The sequence below is a fragment of the Amblyomma mixtum genome, chromosome 2, assembly GCF_055824585.1.
Source record: "Amblyomma mixtum isolate Tamu chromosome 2, ASM5582458v1, whole genome shotgun sequence".
NCBI lineage: Eukaryota > Metazoa > Arthropoda > Arachnida > Ixodida > Ixodidae > Amblyomma > Amblyomma mixtum.
The window spans coordinates 134,738,322-134,747,113 of NC_143013.1; the positions used below are offsets into that span (position 1 = coordinate 134,738,322).

Here is an 8,792-nt window from a genome sequence, read left to right on the forward strand (position 1 = left end):
GAAAGATGCTACTGCGATGAAATGTAACTACGATGAAGTGATTTCGTTATGCCGATTTGCTGAAATCGTTCTGCTTCTAAGGAAAAATTGCTGCCAGTCGCCAGCACGCGGCTCCATCCGTTGTTCTCGCACTGCTCGATCTTGAATTCACTGTCTGGCGACTTAAATCTACTTCTACAGTCATTTTTTCCCGTCCTTAGTGCCTGACACGACAGGCTTATGATTGTTAGTGTTTTTTTTTTTTTCTTAGAACGCTTGGGCGACTGAATACGTTGAGCCTTCACAACAATCTGCCTCGGCTGTATCGGGTACTGGTGGGTGATGGGGGTGAGGAGATGGGTGAAAGTTTTTGAAGGTGCATTTTTACCAGTGAATGCCCTGATGTGCGTCCACCGGAGTGTGCAATAGGGATGGGGGCTGCACTCACGCAACCCCTCCACCCCCCCCCACCACCACCACCCCACACACACACATAGCGCGGTTATTTTTGGGAAAGTAGGCTAACGCAGTAAATTCGTACCAATAGCGGCGCCAATGGTGTACCAATGGTTGTTGCATGGAATATTTGGAACCTCTCTGACCCTCCTTACGCCTTACTTGACCGCGTCTAATTCAGCGCTCTCGGCATAAGGCCTCATGCCAGCATATCTCCCTTTCCGCGCCCGCACATGAAAATTCCAGACGGTGCACACGTCAAGAAAAGGGAACCAGTCAGGAGGTTGAACTTGCGCAGCATCAGTGACCTGGTTTAACGCGGCGGTTTAACGCGGCGGTCCATCCACAAACGTCCCTTTGGCGCGAAGGCACCGTCTGTTGCAAAAGTTTACAGCCCACCGCGCCATTGAAATAAACGGTGCGATGGGCTGTGAACTTTTGCAAAAGACGGTATATACGTCCTAACATGTAAGGCCTATGTCTGAAGCGTGAAAAAGGGTTTTGTGGTCGATTGAATCTACAGTCGAGCCCACTTATAATGAACCTGACGGTCACGCGGGTTCAGTTCGTTATATCTGATGTTCGTAGCAAGTGGATTCTTCTTACAAACCAAAAATACTAGATCCGCTAAAAGTGTGGTTTATTTCTTATAAAACTGCGTTATGCGTGCCTACTTGTGCAAAGCGGAGCCTGTCGCGGCTCTTTCCAGGCTATCTAGGGCGGTCATTTAATCCTCGTCGAGACCTTGCTGCCAACTATCAAATTTAGGGACGGGGTATCACTAATCATGGATGAAGTGTGCATGGCAACTGATGGCAGGTGGGCCACATAAGTGAGATTCCTGGCAGTAGGGAGAGCTCGCACTTGGTCTTAAACGTCTCCGTCAGAACAGGAGCTTCTGCGATCTTGTGGTCCGCAGGAACGTAGTTATCCGAGGAAACATCCGGTCGGCTATGGGTCCACGAAGCGTTGCTACAAATCTGCATGCGCCTGGTCACGTGTGTTTTCCAGCTTCTTCTATCGTTCCTGGGCTGATGCAGCGATGAAGTAGCGCGGCGCTTGTGGCGCAGAATGCATCCGTTGCACTGTCCGCTGTATGACAGTGCCTGCACATTGTAGCGGCGCAAAAGATGGAGACGACTGGGCAGGCTATGCATGCCACGTGACCGGCATGGCCAGCAAGGATTTCAGAATTCTGAAATCGTTGCTGTTAGTTGATCCGCGACCATGGTCAGCAGCTTCGCTTTCGACGATGCCCCTTTCTCACACGCACCGCGCTTCTTCCATTCGGCATGCTTTGCCCAGCCGGCGAACGCGTAGGCAATGATTGCTCTCGCAGGCCATCGACGTGGGTTTGGCCGGCGGTTACTTACTATTTCAATCGAGAGTTATAGCATATCGTTACAGTGTTTACTTTACCGTTTACAGTGTTACCGGACACCGGACTTTCCGGTCATCGCTGCGCACGCCAGTGCCGCCTTTTAATTCCATTTCTGGGTTGACATGCTCTTTCCGGGGTGGTGTCGGGAAGGTTGAGAGGCGCTACTTCATCTTCGTGCTTAGCGGAAGAACGACCTCCACAACTTCGGGGGAGTTCACCGCGCCACCTCGTTCACTGTAACCGAGTGGTGTGGCCAGAGTGGCCAGGAAAGAAGCAGATGAGGGTGTTGCTTCACCATCCACCAATTTCGTCGATAAGGAGTCAGGCTTTCGTGGCAACTGTGAAGTACAGGAGATAGCGGAGTGCCGTCTACTATAGAATATACTCTCCGAATTTCATTGAAAAGGATGTCATGACTCGACTGTGATGTGCCTGCGCAGTATGGTTTTTTAGTTTTAATCTTCGTTCTTCTGTTTTTTGGAATGTTCACTCTGGCCTGCGCCTTCATATACTTTTCCGAGAATGTAATAACCAGTTGTTAGTCAGCGTCTGTGTCATCTCCAGTCTTCCTTTTGTCCTGTTTACTGCGCTGGTTAAGCATGAACCCTTACCAACTAGCCCAGTTTTAAGTTCTCGTAACAAATATTTGTATTTTTTTATTTTGTATACCGATGTGCAAGAAAAAAAAAGCATAGCAGGGTTTGCTGAAACCCATCTGCGTTCAAATTTTTTTTGCCCTGAACCCGTTTGAACCGGTTCGAGACGGTCCGAACCGGTTCGAACCGGAACGGAATGGCCTTCTGGAGCCGAACCCGGAACTGAACCCGAAAGGCGTGAACCCGAACCGAACCCGAAAAAATGCCGGTTCGACACCCTGATTTCGGATGCAATCAGCATATATATACTTCAGCACCTTCGAAAAAAACAACAAAAGAAAGAGAGAGGAGCGGAAGGTTTCATCCCAGTCACTATGCGCATGCAGCTGTATCGCGTGTACATCGGTCATATGACATCAGATAGTTGTGCTCTTTCAACGAAATGGCTACGGAAGGGGTGCTGATACAATTCTCACCCAGCCTCATGATTTCAGATGCCTCGATTATCTCTCTAGTAAGTTTATCTCTGTGTTTGGTAACTACATGGCTGTTTTTGAATTTCGGAAAACAGGAACAATCACGACAGTGAATACCTATGTGGCGGGCCGCATTCTTAACGTTGTTTCCATGCTCTCTAAATCTTTCATTTAGACAACGGCCCGTTTGGCCGATGTATGAAGCACCACACGTCAACGGGACTGAATACACCACGTTATCTTGGCATGGCACGTACTTCGTCCTGTGGTTTTTCTTGCAGTCATGACCAGATTCTGATCTTTTATCCTGGCCATTCACCCTCGCACACAAGCCACTGAGTCTCACAGGCGCTGAAAAAACAACATCAACTCCAGCCTTTTTACCTATTCTCTTCAGATTGTGGGACACGACATGGACATAGGGTATAATTGCCAGATTTCTCTCTTTAGAAAGAGGGGCAGCGTTGCCCCCCTTTAGCTTTTTCAAAATCCCTTCTGCTACTGACGCCAGAATATGAAGGGGGTATTTTGCATCGGTTAGTCTTTCAACCTGATTGAAGAAACTATGTTTTATCTTGTGTGGACAGGATTTTTTCATGGCATTTTGAAAGCATGACGCCACAATGCCTCTTTTCACGAGCTTCGAATGGGCTGAGCTATAGGGAAGTAAGGGCTTTTTGCTTCTAGGTTCAAAAGCCCAGCATACATGGAAATCATTGAAATATAAGGTCAAATCAAGGAACTTAATGCGATCGTTCACAGCCACTTCATGTGTAATTTCCAGCGGAGAAAGCACTTCCGAGAACATCGCGCACAGGCCATTCACTTCCGAAGTGAACCTAGCCGGGTCACAATCTAGCAAAATAAGGTAATCATCTACATATCTGAACATTCTGGAAACTGTAGAGTTCATCAGCGATTGTTCGAGTGCCCTGTCAAGCTTAGCTAGAAAGATGTCACTAAGCAAAGGAGCGATACAAGATCCTATGCAGATCCCATTCTTTTGAATAAAAACATTGCCTTCCCATTCTGCATAGGTTGACTGAAGGTACACTTGCAGCAGGTCTAAAAAGCTTTCTGCAGAAATGCCACAGGCATTCTGAAATGCTACCACTCCGTAGTCGTCAATTGCTTCACTAACGCACTTTAACAGCTTGTCATGAGGGTAGAGCGACTGCTCCGGTGTGGCGGTGGTCCCGGGTTCGAACCCCGGACCAGGACGAATTTTTCTTTAACTACGAAGTTTCTGTGAAAGCTGTATAGCTTTCCTTTGTGGCCGTATGGCTGCGCTCGGGTGGACGTCAATGAGTAATTACTCCTTTATTGAGGGATGGAATAATACAGGTCTTTTACGTCAATGGAAAATGCGCGTAATGACTTGGTCTGGTTATTTTTTAAAAATTCAATCACTTCGTCCGACTTCTTTACCTGATAGGGGTCGTCAATAGTTAGGTGAGCTAGGTTACTTTGTAAAAACTTGCCCAGGCTCTTCTGCCACGTGTCCTTCTCAGAAACGATCACCTGTAAAGGCACGTCTACTTTGTGCGTTTTCGCGCTAAAAAACATGTCGAGGCTCCATCTTTTACATTTGTCAATAGAGGTTAAAAGCGCCTCTAAATTTAACTGTTTTGCCTTTAATTTGGCTTTTGCCAGGCAAGATCTCCTGCATTCTTTGAAGAGTGAGCGGACCGCATCACCGGCTTTTTGCTGGAAGCTATGCTTGGAAAATACAGCAAAATCAGCGCTGTGTTTGTCCTCTTCTTCCCTTGGCCTTGTGCCGTTGCGCTGCTTCACTAAGATCTCCCAAGCGTGGCGCGCATACAGCGCATATAGACAGCGGAGGCGCAGAAAAAGCTGAGAGACAGCTTGACTAAGCCGCAGCCCCCTTTCGCTTGGCAGCAGCTTGACAGCAAGGCTTTTAATACAAAAGGCAGTTGCAAAGCGTGATAACAAGTATACTATAATGAGCAGGTACAAGAGAAAACGAAAGAACATTATACAATATTGACACAATATTCACATTGGATAGACACAGGTAATGGCAGCAAAGAAAGAGAAAAAAAAATTATTCGCAAAGCAATCATTGCTCTCGTCACAGACAACGATAAAAGGATTATTCTTGCAGCTCGTCTGTTAGGTATCAAGCACTTCCCATGCTTTGCTCATACGCTGAACCTCATTGTCCAGGATTTGCTAAAAAGCAGTGAAGAATCAGCAGTACAAAAGCTAGCGCAAAACACGACACACACAAGAAAGGTAGACAGGACAACGCGCTACTGACAACTGATCCTTTATTGGAAAGAAACACGTAATATATAGGCACACCGTCTACCTTTCTTGTGTGTGTCGTGTTTTGCGCTAGCTTTTGTACGAAGAAAAATGCACCAACTAGCCCAGCAACTAGCCCAGACACAGGTAATGGCAGCAAAGAAAGAAAGAAAAAAAAATTATTCGCAAAGCAATCATTGCTCTCGTCACAGACAACGATAAAAGGATTATTCTTGCAGCTCGTCTGTTAGGTATCAAGCACTTCCCATGCTTTGCTCATACGCTGAACCTCATTGTCCAGGATTTGCTAAAAAGCAGTGAAGAATCAGCAGTACAAAAGCTAGCGCAAAACACGACACACACAAGAAAGGTAGACAGGACAACGCGCTACTGACAACTGATCCTTTATTGGAAAGAAACACGTAATATATAGGCACACCTGTCTACCTTTCTTGTGTGTGTCGTGTTTTGCGCTAGCTTTTGTACGAAGAAAAATGCACCAACTAGCCCAGCAACATGTGTTACTTAAGAATCAGCAGCCGTGCTACAAAAGTGCAACGACATGGTGCGCTACGTAAGGTCCAGCTGCACTGCTACTGCCAAGCTGCGAGAAGAGCAAGAGCGTGCTGGTAAGGTTCCGCCGTTAAAGCTCAAACAGGAGACACCGGCAGGGCGGAACAGCGTCTTTTACAAGCTTAATAAGGAACTTGGAGGTCGAAGAGGCTCTAACTGTAATGCTTTCGAAGTTGCCCCGGGCACCAAGCCCCTTAGTAGCACAAGATATAATGCTCATTAAGGATGTCATGGAAATATTGGAACCGTTTGAGGAGGCCACGAAATTGCTCTCTGGAGATGAGTACACTACCATTTCTTTGATCGTTCCTGTGGTCTGCAGTATCGAACGAGAGCTGGATGAGCGCATAGGTCCCTTCTGAAAACAGAAGTTGGAAAAGAAGTGTTTCGCGAATGCGTCTCCTCCTTGCATAAAAGAGTGGACACATATGAAGAAAGACAGTTGACATCTCTTGCAACACTGGTGATCCCGCGACTAAAGGAGAGAGCTTTTTCACTTAAAGCAAACACACTTAAACTAAGTCGCCAGTTGTCAGAAATCCCAGCTTGTCCTTCAGTTGAACCATCTAGACAGCAGGTGGCCGAAATCTCGGCACGAAGCCGAATTTTGCGGTTCCTTGAGAGCAGGCAGCAGGAGCCCTCAACCACAACCTCTAATGCAGAGTTAATGGTTCGCCAGTACCTTGAGTTAGAGCCATAGGAAAGGAAGACCAACCCACTTGAATTCTGGAAGTCATGGCAATGGTCAACAGCACCGCTCTCTGAAGTGGCTATAAAGTACTTGTGCGTTCCAGCAACGTCGGTACGAGCAGAGCGCGTATTCTCATGGACCATTTCAGATATAAGCAGGCTGAAGGGCAAGAAAATTGACGTGCTTGTGTTCCTTCACCAGAATGCTTGGCTGACACATGATAATTAAGTTGACCTAGCTCTTCAGTTGTAGCGGACAGGAAGCCGCTATAAGTTTGCGAAATTGCACAGCACAAATATAACTGCATTTTATGGTTTAGAAATAAAAAATCACCATGAATTTCTTGGTATCGTGTAGTGGTTTACTTTTGAGTATAAATGTAATGATGAACTTACTCCAAGACTTTCTGCAGAATTAAATACTTTATCCGTCCACAATAAGTTTATTAAATGCGTGAACTGAGCATTGCTGACAGTAAATTGTCGCAGGTGTGCTGCGGTAGTACAGGGGTTATGGTACTTGGCTGCTGACTAGAAAGACACGGGTTCGTTTCCGGCCACGCTGGCTCTATTTCGATGGAGGCGAAAGGCTAGAGGCCTGTGTACTGTGCAACGCCAGTGCACGTTAAAGAACCACAGCTGGTCGAAATTTTTCGGATAACTGCACAGCGCACCCCTCATAGCCTGAGTCTCTCTCGGGCATTAAGCCTCATAAAACCGTGAAACCAACAAGGTATCGCAAATGTTTTGGCAATATCGATGGGCAACGAATGCAAAATATCGATAGTGTCACTGTCGAGTCTTACTATCGACAATTTTACTATCGATAGTCACAATTTCGACAGTCTCCCAATCAATGTCTCACTATCGATAGTACTACTGGTAGTACTGTCGCTAGTCTATCGACAGTAGCACTATCGGTGGTTTTTTATACTATCGATAGTACTATTGATAGTCTGTTGATAGTCTATCGACAGTAGCACTGTGGATAGCTTTTTTGCACTATGGATAGCTGCACTATCGATAGTTTTTTACGCTATAGATAACTTAAAAAAACTTGATGCTATCGATATTAAATTTTCCGATTGTTTTGCATCACTAATCACAGTGCTGTCGCCACTAATTGGACACTGCACGTATCGATACGGCTTCGTGTCACCGAGCAGCTTCTTTCATCTTGTCAGGGAGTGGTCCATTATAACTAGTCATGGCTGAGACGTCAGGCTCTTCTATTTCGGTGTTCTTGTCAAAATGGGCTAACACAAAGCGTTGCTGCCTCGCTCAGACTGTCTTGAGAATTGCGAGGTGAGACGGCCCTGCGTGTGCATAGTGACGGCTGGGAAACGCTCTCCACTCCCTGCAGAGGAGCTTCGCCAAATCTTTTAGCAGCTTCGGACACAAACTGCCGAAAGACAAGAAACCAAGAAAAAATAAATAAATAAGGAATACTCTGTAACACGTAGCACCCTCGAAACGGCGGGTAGGGTAGTGTGCTCTAGTCTCCAAAAGCTGTGTGACCGGCGTGGTAGAGTGCTCGCGCTCGAGTCCTGGTCTATCTCCGTGGACCCGGTATGTCTTACTGCCTCGCTATAGCATACCATGGGACGTAAGTGCTTTTTTCCGATTTGCAATAGCGGATACAAGTCATGCAAAGAAAGCGTCATCTCCTTCAAGGCTTCCAGTGACCAGCAGCAATTGAAGGCATGGACTAGGGCGATTCCAAGAAAGGACCGGGAGCTGAAGCCCACCGACTACGTCTGCGAGAAGCTTTTCACAAGTGATATGATCAAGCGCAGCAAGTATTACGCAGAGCTTGGAGATGTAGCAATCCTATAGACCAAGCAAAGGAACCGGTACTACATCCTGAAGCGGTTCCTCGCATTTTTCCTGGATGTCCTCCCTACCTGTCATCTGCAAGAAACAAAAGGAAGCCACCGAAAATCCGACAAGACGCTGAGAGTCCCGGGGAAAGAAAGAAGTGGGCGAAAAAGGAAGTGTCGGATGATCAGTCCGGGACATCCGGGAATATTGCCAATGCTTTCCACTTCAACGATTCAGAGACAGAGCATCAGGTACCATCTTCCGTGCATGGTTTTTCTGAGCCTGCGGCAATTCCTTTGTCTAGGCATGCAAATTCTGAATCTCTGCAAATGCGAGTGTCAGTCAAACAAGTCAACCAAACGTTCAAAGTACCGTAGTCCCAAGTCAAGCTTGCAACGCTTTAGTTCCATCTCAATGATCCTACAATTTGAGGCAGAAGCACAAATATGCAGCTCATCAACGGCGACATGGTCGGTGAGCAAACTTCTGAAAAATACGCAAATTACATTGCCCGGCCTAGGTTGGTATCGCCACGATATCAGCATAGAAGGC

The 8,792-nt window shown here is 46.6% G+C and overlaps 1 pseudogene; it reads left to right on the plus strand.

Annotated features, from left to right (window-relative positions):
* The first annotated feature begins 321 nt into the window (after positions 1–321).
* Positions 322–8,255, plus strand: LOC149360981 (E3 SUMO-protein ligase ZBED1-like; annotated as a pseudogene).
* The last annotated feature ends 537 nt before the right edge of the window (positions 8,256–8,792 follow it).